This window comes from Dendrobates tinctorius, unplaced genomic scaffold (genome assembly GCF_039654945.1).
Source record: "Dendrobates tinctorius isolate UK_male_01 unplaced genomic scaffold, ASM3965494v1 ptg000028l, whole genome shotgun sequence".
Classification (NCBI taxonomy): Eukaryota; Metazoa; Chordata; class Amphibia; order Anura; family Dendrobatidae; genus Dendrobates; species Dendrobates tinctorius.
Window position 1 is genome coordinate 70,427,619 of NW_027361696.1, and position 15,595 is coordinate 70,443,213.

A 15,595-nucleotide genomic window follows, 5' to 3' on the forward strand; every position below is an offset into this window, starting at 1 on the left:
GGTCTTTGATAATAAATTTTATTTTTATAGCGCCGACATATTCCGCAGCACTTTACATTTCAGAGGGGATTTGTACAGACAACAGACATTACAGCATAACAATAATCACATACAGTAGATCATAACAGATACCAAGAGGAATGAGGGCCCTGCTCGCAAGCTTAGTCTTTGAGGAAAGAGGTAGACACGAAAGGTGGGTGGTAACAGTTGCCCTGATTGTATGGACCAGCCATAATGTTAAGTGTGTGACAGTACAGACACAGAGGGCTAATGGATGCATAAAGCATGTGGGAACATGATGCGGGAAATCTGGTTATGGTAAAACTTTTGGCTGTGCCACACAGGGATAGATTAGGTTGTGTTGAGGCGATATGCCAGTCTGAATAAATGTGTTTTCAGGGCACGCTTAAAATTGTGGGGATTGGGGACTAATCGTATTGACCTGGGAAGTGCATTCCAAAGAATTGGCGCGGCACGTGTAAAGTCTTGGAGACGGGAGTGGGAGGTTCTGACTATTGAGGATACTAACCTCAGGTCATCAGCAGAACGGAGGGCGCGGGTAGGGTGGTATACTGAAACAAGGGAGGAGATGTAGGGTGGTGCTGAGCCATGGAGGGCTTTGTGGGTGAGGGTAATAAGTTTATACTGAATTCTGGAGTGGATGGGTAGCCAGTGTAATGACTGGCACAAGGTAGAGGCATCAGTGTAATGATTGGTGAGGAATATGATCCTGGCTGCAGCATTCAAGACAGATTGGAGAGGGGAGAGTTTGGTAAGAGGGAGACCGATTAGAAGAGAGTTACAATAGTCGAGACGAGAATGAATAAGAGAAACAGTAAGAGTTTTTGCAGAGTCAAAAGTAAGAAAAGGTCGAATTCTAGAAATGTTTTTGAGGTGCAGATGACAAGAGCGAGCCAGTGATCGAATGTGGGGGGCAAAGGAAAGCTCGGAATCAAGTATGACCCCAAGACAGCGGGCCTGTTGCTGGGGAGTAATAGTGGAGCCACACACAGAAATAGCAATGTCGGGTATAAGTACATTAGTAGAGGGAGGAAACACCAGGAGTTCAGTTTTTGACAGGTTCAGTTTCAGATATAGTGAGGACATGATATTAGACACAGCGTTTAGACAATCGCCGGTGTTTTCTAGAAAGGCTGGCGTAATGTCAGGAGAAGCGTATAATTGGGTGTCATCAGCATAGAGATGGTACTGGAACCCAAATCTACTGATTGTTTGACCAATAGGGGCAGTGTACAAGGAGAAGAGGAGGGGGCCTAGAACCGATCCTTGGGGGACCCCAACAGTAAGGGGAAGGTGAGGAGGAGGAACCGGCAAAAGATACAGTAAAGGAGCGGTCAGAGAGATAGGAGGAGAACCAGGAGAGAACGGTATCCTTGAGGCCAATGGAACGGAGCATAGTGAGGAGGAGCTGATGATCCAGTGTTGAATGCTGCAGAGAGATCCAAGAGAATTAGCATGGAGTAATGACCATTTGATTTAGCTGTTAGCAGATCATTAGAGACTTTAGTGAGGGCAGTTTCAGTGGAGTGTAAAGAGCGGAAACCGGATTGGAGAGGGTCGAGAACAGAGTTTTCTGAGAGATAGCGGATAAGACGGGAGTGGACCAGGCGTTCCAGGAGTTTAGAGATGAAGGGAAGATTAGAGACAGGTCTATAGTTAGCGGCACAGTTTTGGTCGAGGGATGGTTTTAAGTAGTGGATGTATGATGGCATGCTTAAATGAGGGAAAAATACCAGAAGAGAGAGAGAGGTTAAATATTTTAGTTAGGTGAGGGGGTGACAGCAGGGGAAAGGGACTGGAGGAGATGTGACGGAAATGGGTCACTGGTGCAAGTAGTTGGGCGAGAAGATGCAAGGAGCCTGCTTACTACTTCTTCTGTGACTGGTTCAAAATCAGAGAGTGAGCTAGATGCGGTGGGGGAGGGAGGACAGTGCATGGTATGAGGTGATTGGGAGATAATTTCCTGTCGAATCTGGTAAATTTTTTCTTTGAAGTAACTGGCCAGATCGTCAGCTCTGAGCTCCGTGGTTGGGGCCTGTACTCTTGGATTGAGTAGAGAATGAAAAGTGTCAAAGAGACTTTTCGGGTTATTTGACAGTGAGGTGATGAGGGTGTTGAAATAGGTTTGTTTGGAGAGGTGAAGGGCAGTGTTGTATGTTCGAAGCATAAACTTATAATGGATGAAATCTTCGTGTAGATTGGATTTTCTCCACAGACGTTCGGCGCACCTGGAGCACCGCTGCAGGAAACGTGTTTGCACCGTGTGCCAGGGTTGTCGCCGTCTGCGTTGTGGTGTTCTATTTATAGGGGGTGCAAATTCATCAAGGGCACTTTGAAGTGTTTCATTGTAATGCTTCAATACAGAATCAGGACATGAGAGGGAGGAGATAGGGGCCAATGAAGACTGCAAGTTCTTCGTAAGTTTCTGGGTGTTAATGGCCTGTATGTTTCTATAAGTCTGGACAGTAGGGGTGACCTGAGCAGCCTGGCAGTTCTTTATAGAGAATGAAAGAAGATTGTGGTCAGAGAGCGGGAGAGGGGAGTTTGCAAAATCATCCACTGCACAAAGCCGAGAGAAGACCAAGTCGAGGGAGTTTCCGTCTTCATCACCGAGGATGGCAGGCATCAAGGATTCTGGGAGCAGGGTGACAGCAGCACAGAGTATTTCAGGAGAGCAGTGTGCTGGTCTATGGGGGGGCACAGAGGGAGATATATGGGGGAGGAGCAGGGTGACCGCATCACAGAAATCCAGGAAACATTTCTGCTGATTGATGTCCTGTTCTGATCCAGAGTTTGCATGCAAAGACCCCATTCCTCTCCTCAGATCCTGTCCTGGCGATGTGTGAAAGCGAGGCGACAGGCGCAGTCCGGGGTGACGCTGGGAAGCAGGATGGGGGGAAATGTAGCCATACAGTAACGATAAAAATGAGACCCCTCTCTTCAGCTGCCTCACCAGCCATCCCCTGACTGCACCTATTACCCCTGACCCGTGTGCAGGTGCTCAGCCAGAACCACCCTAGAATGGGTCCCCCTTTTAGCAGATAATACTGCCATAGTGTTCTCACATAATACCGCCATATAGTTCACACATAATGCCGCCATATAGATCATACACAATACCACCATGTAGATCACACATAAAATCAGCAGGGTGACCGCAGCACAGAGTATTTCAGGAGAGCAGTATCACACGGGACAGAAATAGATACACGGCTCAGCAGTCAGTATCACACGGGATAGGATTAGATACACAGCTCAGCAGACGGTATCACACAGGATAGGGTTAGATACACGGCTGAGCAGTCAGCATCACACAGGATAGGATCAGATACACGGCTCAGCAGTCAGTATCACACAGGATAGGATTAGATACACAGCTCAGCAGTATCACACAGGATAGGATTAGATACACAGCTCAGCAGTCAGTATCACACAGGATAGGGTTAGATACACGGCTCAGCAGACAGTATCACACAGGATAGGGTTAGATACACGGCTCAGCAATATCACACAGGATAGGATTAGATACACGGCTCAGCACAGTATCACACAGGATAGGATTAGATACACAGCTCAGCACAGTATCACAGATTAGATACACAGCTCAGCAGTCAGTATCACACAGGATAGGATTAGATACACAGCTCAGCACAGTATCACAGGATAGGATTAGATACACGGCTCAGCAGACAGTATCACACAGGATAGGATTAGATACACGGCTCAGCATCAGTATCAAACAGGATAGGATTAAATACACGGATCTGCAGACAGTATCACAAAGGAGAGGATTAGATACTGACTGCTGAGCCATGTATCACACAGGAGAGGATTAGATACACTGCTCAGCAGTCAGTATCACACAGGAGAGGATTAGATGTCCAGCATATTGCCAAGTGTTTTGAAAGAGCAGGGAGCAGCTCCTGTTTTGCAAGTGCAGGGGCAGCAGCTGGTCGGGTGTTTTGGAAAGAGCAGCTCAGTCTCCAGGAGCTTGTCCTGTATCCTCTCCTGCAGCTGGTATGTGCAGAGTGAACATCCAAGCCCTGTTATGCTGGAACAGTACAGCATCAGTGATAACAGGGCTTGCAATAGAGTGTAAATGGAGCTAAAAGGAAAGCACTGGGCTCTAATAAAATGGCACCTGGCCACACCTACAGCTGTGAATTGAGCTGCCCACAGAGGCGTGCCCAGTTCACAGCTGCTGCTGCAATGATACAGATAGGGGTCGGCAGCAGACTCTTGTGTCTTATGCCCAGGGACTGCCGTAAATGAGCATGGAAAGTGTCGTTCAGCAGCCAGAAAGGTAAGATGGCAGCCCCCAGTGGCTGCATTAATATAGTAAAAAAAAAAAAAAACACAAAAAACCATACACATCACTGAGTCAACCTTAGGGGACAATATCTTTTTATACCATTTTCTTTTTTAAAAATTAAATTATGAAAAAACACGGCACCTTCCCTTTAAGGTTGACAACTTGCTTTATTACAGTCAGTGTTGGCACTCTCCATATCTGTTTAACCCCCTTAGTTACTGCTGTCAAAAATGATATCAAATAAATGGTTAATAGATTGTGGGGACTTCCACTTTAATATAATTGACACACCGAGATCATGATTGTGTGGTCCTGATGTTTGCCATAGCAGTTCATGGCCAAATAGCGGCCTTAGGCTGTGTGCACACGATGCAGATTTGCAGCGGATCCTACCGCGCAGAAAAGTTGCATATCTGCATTGTGATGTACAGTAGTCTTAAAATCAATGAAAAAAAAAAACCGCTGTGCAGACGCTGCGGATTTTTCCGCGCGGTTTTCCTGCGGTACAAAATCCGCAGCATGTTACTACTTTTGTGCGGTTTTCCACCTCCCCTGTGTCCAAATCCGCAGGGGAGAATCCGCAGTGGAAAGCCGCAGGAAAAATGGAAGAAATCCGCAGGAAAACTGCAGGTAATTTGACCTGCGGATTTCTTCCATTCTGCGCGGAAAAATCCGCAGGGCTAAAAAGACCGTCTGCACTCCGCCTTAGAGTCTCCCGGCTATAGCGGCCAGTTCAGAAGTTAGCGACATTTAGGTGGTAAACAAACACTTTCATTTCTGCTATACTACTTTGCATTAATTCCTAAAAATCACCTGAAGGGTTAATAAACTACCTGACAGCAGTTTTCAATATGTCAGGGGGTGCTATTATTAAAATGGTATCACTTTGGGGGTTTTCCAATATATAGCACCCCAAAGTCACTCCAAACCTGGATAGGTCCCTCAAAAAATAAAGTTTGTAAAATTCCTTGAAAAAATTAAAAATAACTGCTGCATTTTTAAACCTCCTAAAAGGCTAACAAAATAAATTAGCATTGGTGCTGATGAAAGCAGTTATGTGGGAAATGTTTTTTTTATTAATGTTTTTGCGTGCTATGACCATCTGGATTGAAGGGATAATCATTCAAACTTGAAAATTGGAATTTTTCTTACATTTGTCAAATTTCTGATATTTTTTATAAACAAAACATCACCTAAATTTATCATTATCATAAATTATAATGTGCCACAAACAATCTCAAAATCACTGGGGTTTGTTGAAGCGTTCCAGAGTTATCACCACATAAAGTGACATTGGTCAGAATTTAAAAAACTGGCCCCGTCACTAAGGGGTTGTCCTAGTAGTGGACGCCTTTAAGCAGGAAACCCTTCTTTCACCAGTTTTCCAATATTTTGAACTTCTATTTCTCTACTTTACATTCTATTTTTTGGATATAACAGATATTTTCTATTTTTAGGATATGACAGATTTTTAAACGTGGGAAAAGCTGCAAAAAAACAAACCCTTTATTTTTATCTAAAAATATATTCAAGTTTAACCCCTTCACCCCCAAGGGTGGTTTGCACGTTCATGACCGGGCCAATTTTTACAATTCTGACCACTGTACCTTTATGAGGTCATAACTCTGGAACGCTTCCATTGATCCCGGTGATTCTGACATTGTTTTCTCGTGACATATTGTACTTCATGTTAGTGGTAAAATTTCATTCAAATAACTTGCGTTTATTTGTGAAAAAAATGGAAATTTGGCAAAAATTTTTGAAAATTTCGCAATTTTCCAACTTTGAATTTTTATGCCCTTAAATCACAGAGATACGGCACACAAAAAACTTGATAAGTAACATTTCCCACATGTTTACTTTACATCAGCACAATTTTGGAACCAAAATTTTTTTTTGTTAGGAAGTTATAAGGGTTAAAAGTTGACCAGCGATTTCTCATTTTTACAACACCATTTTATTTTTAGGACCACATCACATTTGAAGCCACTTTGAGGGGTCTATATGATAGAAAATACCCAAAAGTGACACCATTCTAAAAACTGAACCCCTTAAGGTGCTCAAAACCACATTCAAGAAGTTTATTAACCCATTAGGTGCGTCACAGGAATTTTTTTGAATATTTAAAAAGAAATGAACATCTAACTTTTTTTCACAAAAAAAATACTTCAGGTTCAATTTTTTTTATTTTACCAAGGGTAACAGGAGAAATTGGACTGCAAAAGTTATTGTGCAATTTGTTCTGAGTACGCTGATACCTGATTTGTGGGGGGGAACGACTGTTTCGGCGCATGGCAGAGCTCAGAATGGAAGGAGCGCCGTTTGACTTTTTCAATGCAAAATTGGCTGGAATTCAGATCGGACGCCATGTCACGTTTGGAGAGTCCCTGATGTACCTAAACAGTGGAAACCCCCTACAAGTGACCCCATTTTGGAAACTAGACCCCCCAAGGAACTTATCTAGATATGTGGTGAGAACTTTGAACCCACAAGGGCTTTACAGAAGTTTATAACGTACAGTGGTACAATTAAAAAAAATCATATTTTTTCCACAAAAATGATCTTTTCACCCCAATTTTTATTTTCCCAAGGGTAACAGGACCCTAAAAGTTATTGTGCAATTTGTCCTGAGTACGCTGATACCCCACATGTGGGGGTAAACCACTATTTGGGCGCATGGCAGAGCTCGGAAGGGAAGCAGTGCCATTTGACGTTTTTGGCTGGAATTGAGATCGGACACCATGTCGCGTTTGGAAAACCCCTGATGTACCAAAACAGTGGAAACCCCCCACAAATGACACCATTTTGGAAACTAGACCCCCTAAGGAACTTATCTAGATGTGTGGTGAGAACTTTGAACCCCCATGGGCTTCACAGAAGTTTATAACAAAGCCATACAATTAAAAAATCATATTTTTTCCACAAACATGATCTTTTCACCCTCAATTCTTATTTTTCCAAGGGTAACAGGACCATAAAAGTTATTGTGCAATTTGTTCTGAGTATGCTGATACCCCACATGTGGGGGTAAACCACTATTTGGGCGCATGGCAGAGCTCGGAAGGGAAGCAGCGCCATTTGACGTTTTTGGCTGGAATTGAGATCGGACACCATGTCGCGATTGGAAAACCCCTGTTGTACCTAAACAGTGGAAACCCCCCACAAATGACACCATTTTGGAAACTAGACCCCTAAGGAACTTATCTAGATGTGTGGTGAGCACTTTGACCCCCCCAGTGCTTCACAGAAGTTTATAATGCCCGGGCGTGAAAATAAATAATTCGTATTTTTTCCACAAACATGATCTTTTAGTCACCATTTTTTTATTTTCCCAAGGGTACCAGGAGAAATTGGACCCCAAAAGTTGTTGTCCAATTTGTCCTGAGTATGCTGATACCCCATATGTGGGAGAAAACTACTGTATGGGCACACGTCGGGGCTCGGAAGGGAAGTAGTGACGTTTTGGAATGCAGACTTTGATGGAATGGTATGCGGGTGTCATGTTGCCTTTGGAGAGCCCCTAATGTACCTAAACAGTGGAAACCCCCCACAAATGACCCCATTTTGAAAACTAGACCCACTAAGGAACTTATCTAGATGTGAGGTGAGCACTTTGAACCCCCAAGGGCTTCACTGAAGTTTATAATGCCAGGGCATGAAAATAAAAAAATCGTATTTTTCCAGAAACATGATCAATTAGTCCCCAATTTTTTCATTTTCCCAAGGGTAACAGGAGAAATTGGACCCCCAAAAGTTGTTGTCCAATTTGGCCTGAGTACGCTGACACCCCATATGTGGGAGAAAACTACTGTATGGACACACATCGGGGCTCGGAAGGGAAGCAGTGACGTTTTGGAATGCAGACTTTGATGGAATGGTCTGCGGGTGTCATGTGCGTTTGGAGAGCCCCTGATGTACCTAAACTATTGAAACTCCCCACAAGTGACCCCATTTTGGACACTAGACCCCCCACGGAACTTATCTAGATGTGTGGTGAGCACTTTGAACCCCCAAGTGCTTCACAGAAGTTTATAACACTCGGACGTGAAAATAAAAAAATCATTTTTTTCCACAAAAATGATATTTTTGCCCCCAATTTTTTATTTTCCTAAGGGTAACAGGAGAAATTGGACCCCAAAAATTGTTTTGCAATTTGTCCTGAGTAGGCTGATACCCTACATGTGGGGGTAAAACACTGTTTGGGCGCATGGCAGAGCTTGGAAGGGAAAGAGCACCATTTGACTTTTTCAACTCAGAATTGGCTGGAATTGAGATCAGACGCCATGTTGCATTTGGAGAGCCCCTGATGTGCCCAAACAGTGGAAACCCCCAATTATAACTCCAACCCTAACCCCAACACACCCCTAACCCTAATCTGAGCCCTAACCCTAGCCCTAACCCTAAGGCTGTGTGCACACGCTGCGGATTTTGCTGCGGTTCCGCAGCGGTTTTGGCTGCTGCGGTGTACAGTACCATGATTCCCTATGTCAATTCTTTCTGCGGATTCTCCTGCGGTTTGCCATCTCCTCTATTGAGGAGATGAAAAACCGCAGGACAAAACCGCAGAGCAATCCGCAGGTAAAACCGCAGGTCTTTTGACCTGCGGTTGAATCCGCACCTAATCCGCAGCGTGTGCACACAGCCTTACCCTAACGGGAAAATGGAGATAAATACTTTTTTTTTAGTTTTATTATTTTTCCCTAACTAAGGGGGTGATAACGGGGGGTTTGACTTACTATTTATGGCGGTTTTTATGTTTGGCGGCTGTCACACGCTAAAAGACGCTTTTTATTGTAAAATAGTTTTTGCATCACCACATTTTGAGAGCTATAATTTTTTCATATTTTGACCCACTGAGTCATGTGAGGTCTTATTTTTTGCGGGACGAGTTGACGTTTTTATTGTTACCATTTTCGGGCACGTGACATTTTTTGATCGCTTTTTATTCCTATTTTTGGGACGCAGAATGAACAAAAACCAGCGTTTCATGAATTTCTTTTGGGGGGGTGCGTTTACACCGTTCCGCGTGCGGTAAAATTGATAAAGCGGTTTTATTCTTCGGGTCAGTACGGTTACAGCGATACCTCATTTAGGTCTTTTTTTATGTTTTTGTCGGTTTTATGCAATGAAAACTATTTTATATAAAAAATAATTATTTTTGCATCGCTTTATTCTGCGAGCTATAACTTTTTTATTTTTTCGCTGATGATGCTGTGTGGCGGCTCGTTTTTTGCGGGACAAGATGACGTTTTCAGCGGTACCATGGATATTTATATGCGTCTTTTTGATCGCACGTTATTACACTTTGTTTGGCGGTATGATAATAAATCATTATTTTTTGCTTCGTTTTTTATTTTTATTTTTTAAGGGGTTCGCTAAAAGGGTTAACTAATGGGACAGTTTTATAGGGCGGGTCATTACGGACGCGGCAATACCTAATATGTGTACTTTTATTGTTTTTTTTTTTTTATTATTTCCAAAAAATGGATTTATTGAGGGAATATTTTTTTTTTTCTAATTTATTTTGCGATTTTTTTAAATTTATTTTTACATTTTTTTTTTACTTTATTACATAGTCCCAGGTGGGACATCACTGTCCTGTGACAGATCGCTGATCTGTCACATCACAGATCACTGTGACAGATCAGCAATCTGTCACAGGCATTGAAGACTTCCTCTTGCCTGCGCTTCGCAGGCACTGAGGAAGCCAGCTTCCTCAGGTCCCCGAAGGCCCCCGTCGCCATCTTGGATTCGGGGGCCTGGAGCCCCCCGCAGCAGCGCGGCACATTGCGCTGCCGTGGGGGGCTCAGGGAAGCACGGAGGGAGCCCCCTCCCTGCCGATGCTTCCCTTTAACTCCCGGTACACCGCGATCATGTTTGATCGCGGTGTGCAAGGGGTTAACGTGTCGGGGGGACACATAGTGCCGGGTGTCAGCTGTGATAATCAGCTGACACCCGGCCGCGATCAGCGGAGCTCACCACGTGGGCGCCGCTGATCGCGGTAGACGTACTATCCCGTCCACGGTCATACGGGCCCGGGTACCGTGGACGGGATAGTACGTCGGATGTCAGGAAGGGGTTAAAAGAGAAACTCCCTCAGACAGGGGAAGCACATAACTTTAGATCCCACACTTCCTTTTCCTACTTGGTCGGTCTTGGTCCGGCACCTCCCATCTTCTTGCGATGCCGCCCTCCTGCTTGCTCCATCGCTCCCAGTGCGCAGGTGCTGGGCCTCTCTGACCCTTCATGGTGCCTGCACACTGCAGTACTTAGCTCTGCCCTCAACAGGGCAGATAAGTTTGCCTACACAGGAACGGGATGCCAGGAGCCTGAGCGGATGATGCAGGGACACATCAGCCACATGAAGCAAGGAGGATGGCGATCATAAGATGGGAGCTGCCGGACCAAAAAGAATGACACCCCTCGGACCAGACCGCCCCGCAGGTGAGTATAATAAAAGTTATTTTTCTTCTCTTGCAGGTTGGATTAGGGGTTATCTACATTATAAAATGCTGTAGATATGCCCTGAAAGGAGGTGGCCGTAACTCTTAGGCTAGTTTCACACTAGCATATGGAGAAGCTGCACGCCTCCTCCGTGAAGCTCCGCCTCCGTCAGCATGCGTACCCTATATTTAGCATTGGGTACGCAGGCCGTGCCAATGTCTTCGGATGCCTCCGCATGCGTCTTTTTGACGGTGCGGCGACCGCACCAAAATGCAACACATTGCGTTCGGCACAGGTTGCCGCACCGTCACCGGCACCGATCCACATACATCGGCATGGCCTGCGTACCCAATGCTAAAGATAGGGTACGCAGGCCGCATGCCGATAGAGCTTCACAGAGGAGGCGCAGCAGTAGGCGGAGCTTCATGGAGGAAGTCCACATCCCTCCGCAGCGCCTCCATACGCTAGTGTGAAACTAGCCTTATCGGCCAAACTTTGACAGGTTCGCTTATCAGAAGAATTACACAGAGATGCTGCTCTGGTGCTTAGCCTCAGGGCATCTGCAATAAAAGCATTTGCTTGGGATAAAATCGAGCCTAAAATTTGTTCCAAATGATCTTTCTCTGGAGAAGGATAACTGATTTAACCAATTTCTCAGTGTGTCCAGTTCAAATTACTAATACTGACCTAAAAAGCCATCCATAACCTGTCTCCTCAGTTTATCTCTAGTCTTCCCTCACGTAATCACCAGTCCTCCACATTTATTCATTCCTCACCCAATCGCCTTCAAGACTTCTACCACATCCTCTGGAATTCTGCACCCCAACACATCCAATCATCCACATTCAGATGGAACTTGAAAACCCACCTCTTCAATAAAGCTTACAGCCTGCAATGTACACGCTGCCTCTTCATTACCAGAGCTACCGCCTCACCAGCACCAGAGCTGCTGCAACCCCCTGACCTACTGTCTCCTTCCCCACCATTCTACAGAATTTAAGCAGGCAAGGGCAGGGTCATCTGCCCTCTGTATCAGTCTTTGTTAGTTTGCCTACTGTGATATCTGTATTTTGTATGTAACCCCTCATGTACAGCCCTATGGAATCAATGGTGCTATATAAATAATAACCAAAACTTTAAAAGATCAGGCTACAGCTAAAGCACCATGGAAGGCTTAAATGAAGATGTATAAACATCACAAATTTTTCCTCAAACATCTGATTTTTATCCATGGTATCTTCCATGTAAACTATATCCTTAAGGGTAGAAACTTGCACCACATAAGCTATTTTTGGCTCTTTCCCAACAGATTATCAAATTATATATCCTTCTTTACAGAGGGAAGTAGAATTTCCTATTATATTTCTTTTTGGTTTTCCATCCTCTCAAAGCACTCTACCAGACATCCCACTGTGGGCGACATGATCCCAGCAATCAAATTTGTCCACCGACAAGAACTGAAGAGAATTGGGGAACATTCTTTCCTTTAAATAGTGAAGGAAGTTGAGTTTCTGTTTATTGCCCAGAGGGGCAAGAGTCTCACTAATGCAGTTGTGAATGTTAAGGAACTAAGTCATCTCTATGGCAGAGATCCTCAGGGCCATTTCTAGTATTGAAATAACAGGCAAGCTGGGCGACAAGCACCTGACGGAACCAGGCGAATACTAAACCTACTCCACTTGGTCAAGACTTCAAATGTGCCTTCTCTGTTCATGTTACTGGATGCGGAGAAGGCATTCAACAGATTAAATTGGTTGTACCTTAAAAACGTTTTGACTAAATTCTGATTTGATCATTTGTATCTACCATTTTTTCCCTATACGCTGAACCAAATGCTAAAATTTACATAATCATTTTTAAACCCTTTACCATTTCCAATGGCACCAGGCAGGGGTGTCCCCTTTCTCCCCTGCTGTTTGCATTGGCAATCGAACCCCTTGCAGAAGCAATCAGGACGAATACCATTATTAGGCTGTGTGCCCACGATGCGTTTTGTTAAGCGTTTCCGCAGCGTTTGAGCTGGATCAGGCGCTGCAGAAATGCTTAAAAGATACATCAAATTAATTAGCATGCGTTTTTGGCTTTTTGTGCCAACGCATGCGTTTTTAACCGCTCAGGAATCGCTTAGCGGCTAAAAACGCAGCATGCACATTAATTCCCGCATTGCTCAGCGTTTTTAGCCATCCCCAATGTTCCCAGAAATCACGCGTCAAAAAACGCGCAAGAAACGCGCGGAAAAAGAAGCGCGTTTTCTGGGAAAGGGGATCCTTTTCCTGAGCATTTAAAAACGCTAGCATGGGCACATAGCCTTACAGGTATAAACACCAAATTACATTCCCATAAACTCACGTTATTTGCGGATGACCTTTTCATTTCTATCACAGACCCGACTAAATCAATTGAGGCCCTGATGACGGATCTTGGAGCAATTTTTTAAAATCTCCTTTTTTTAAAATCAATACACCCAAATCTAAAATTCTGCCCTTTAATATGGCACATAAATTTTGGACAGGAATAAACTTCAACTAGCAAAGGAAAACCTGGTATATCTGGGCATTCAAATCTCTGGTAACTTCCAATCAATTGTGTCTACTAACATTGCTTCTCTTGTTGACACCATCACCAAAGACTTTGCGCACTTTAATCTACTGGATCTTACTTTATTTGGGAAAGTCCTAGCGGTAAAGTCTTTTATACTACCCAAGATCCTATATATTTTCCGAACCATTCCCCTACAAATTAATGTAAAATTAATAACCAAAATTCAAAATCTGATAAACTTATTCATATGGGGTAATAAGAAACTGAGGGTTGCAACTAATATCTTATATAAAAGGAAAATAATTGGGGGCCTAGCTTTACCAAACATCTGGGCGTATTATCAGGCAACTTTAGTGAAACACAGCCAGTGGTGGTTTAAGGAGGGGGACCCGCCCCCAGCGTGGATCGACCTAGAATTGGCTTCCAACACTTATGATTCGTTACAAGATTTATTTTTTTCTAATATCTTAAAACCATCATTAAAAAAACCATACAAACCCAATTTTTCATGCTATTCTTGAGGCTTGGAAAAAATTTGCCAAGCTAAAGAAAAAGAAACTCTCTATTATGCAAAACTTTCCTCTGAAATTACTTACAGTAATATAGAAGTTTTTTCTACCTAATGTATGGTTCGCGTCTAATATTAAAAGGGTTGGGGATATATGGGACGGTACTTGTATTACTTCCTTTTCTGGGATCAGAGAGAAGTTTCATATGCCATCAACGGAGTTTATGTCATACATGATCTTGAAAGACCATCTTCAACTATTTCTAAATAGTAGATCTTTAAATTTGGAGAATATTTCTTATTTAGCGAGCAATCCTACACATAAGAATAAATGGAGCCTTAAAAGTATTTACTTACAAATTAACGGCGATACTGTATTCACCAAAAGTTGTTACATGGTTAGATGGGAAGCAGACCTAAAAATGACATTTCAAGATGATGAATGGGAATTGGCTATAAAAAAACCTCATGGCTCAACTACATCTATGGCTTTATATGAGGCTTTCTTCAAAGTTATGACACGGTGGTATTATACACCATCTAGACTTTCTCATATTGACAAGGACATGTCTCCTTTATGCTGGAGGAACTGTAATTCACAGGGAAACCTCTATCATATGTTCTGGGGTTGTCAGTCTGAGAACTCTATGGACAGAGGTGAAAAACCACATAAATTTTTTTATCTTCAATTAAAATAGATGTTACTCCCAGGATGGCAATCTTGTCTCTGGACCTTGAAATCATTAGTCCCTCTATAAAGCATATAATAATCCACATTTTTCTAGTTGTTAAGAATTTAATCACTTTCCGGTGGAAACAACCAAATGTGCCTGTGTTCGTAGATATACCGTATTTTTCGGACTATAAGGGAAAAAAATAATAATGTGTCAAATGGGGGTCTGTCTTACAGTCCGAATTCAGCTTACCTGGGAAGGGATCCGGCACAGGTGGAGAAGTAGTCACAGGGGTCATTCAGTGGTCCAGGCTCGTGCGGTGGCGGCGGCTCTGTGCTGGGGCAGCTGCGCTGGGGCAGCTGTGCCTGGGCAGGGGCAGCTGGGCTCTGCGGTGGTGGCAGCGGGCTCTGCGGTGGTGGCAGGGGGCTGTGCTCCGGTGCAGGGGCGGCAGCTCCGCCGGCGTTTCTTCGCAGCCCGGAGGCCCCCCGCACACCCCTTGCTGGGCGCCGCCATGTTGCGGTGGCCTCCGGGAGCATGGACGCCGGCAAGATGGCCGCCGGTCCGGGGACGGCGCATGCGCAGCTTTAGATCTCGTGTCGAGTTCTCGGGGGACGAGATTCAAATCTCGGCAACGAGATCTCAAGCTGCGAATGCGCCGTCCCCGGACCGGCGGCCATCTTGCCGGCGTCCATGCTCCCGGAGGCCACCGCAACATGGCGGCGCCCAGCAAGGGGTGTGCGGGGGGCCTCCGGGCTGCGAAGAAACGCCGGCGGAGCCGCCGCCCCTGCACCGGAGCACAGCCCGCTGCCACCACCGCACCGCCGAGCCTCGCCCGCTGCCACCAGCGCACCAGGTACCGTGCATTGCGACCATAAGACGCACCCCCCACTTTCCCCCAAAATTTTGGGGGAAAAAAGTGTGTCTTATGGTCAGAAAAATATGGTACTTGAGATTCTGCGTTCACACAGCCTGATGGAGGAAAGAATAGCTTTTAACAATAATTCATTACCCAAATACCATCTTAAGTGGGGAGTATGGAACTCCAAATTTATGTAAATCTTGTTACTACCCAGGGGCTATCTTTAATGTTATTCT

General features: G+C 44.5%; 1 long non-coding RNA gene across 1 annotated transcript in view; it reads left to right on the plus strand.

Moving 5' to 3' along the window:
- LOC141085530 (uncharacterized) overlaps positions 1 to 15,595 on the plus strand; it is a 68,836-nt gene that overhangs the window by 50,881 nt on the left and 2,360 nt on the right. The window lies entirely within an intron of this gene.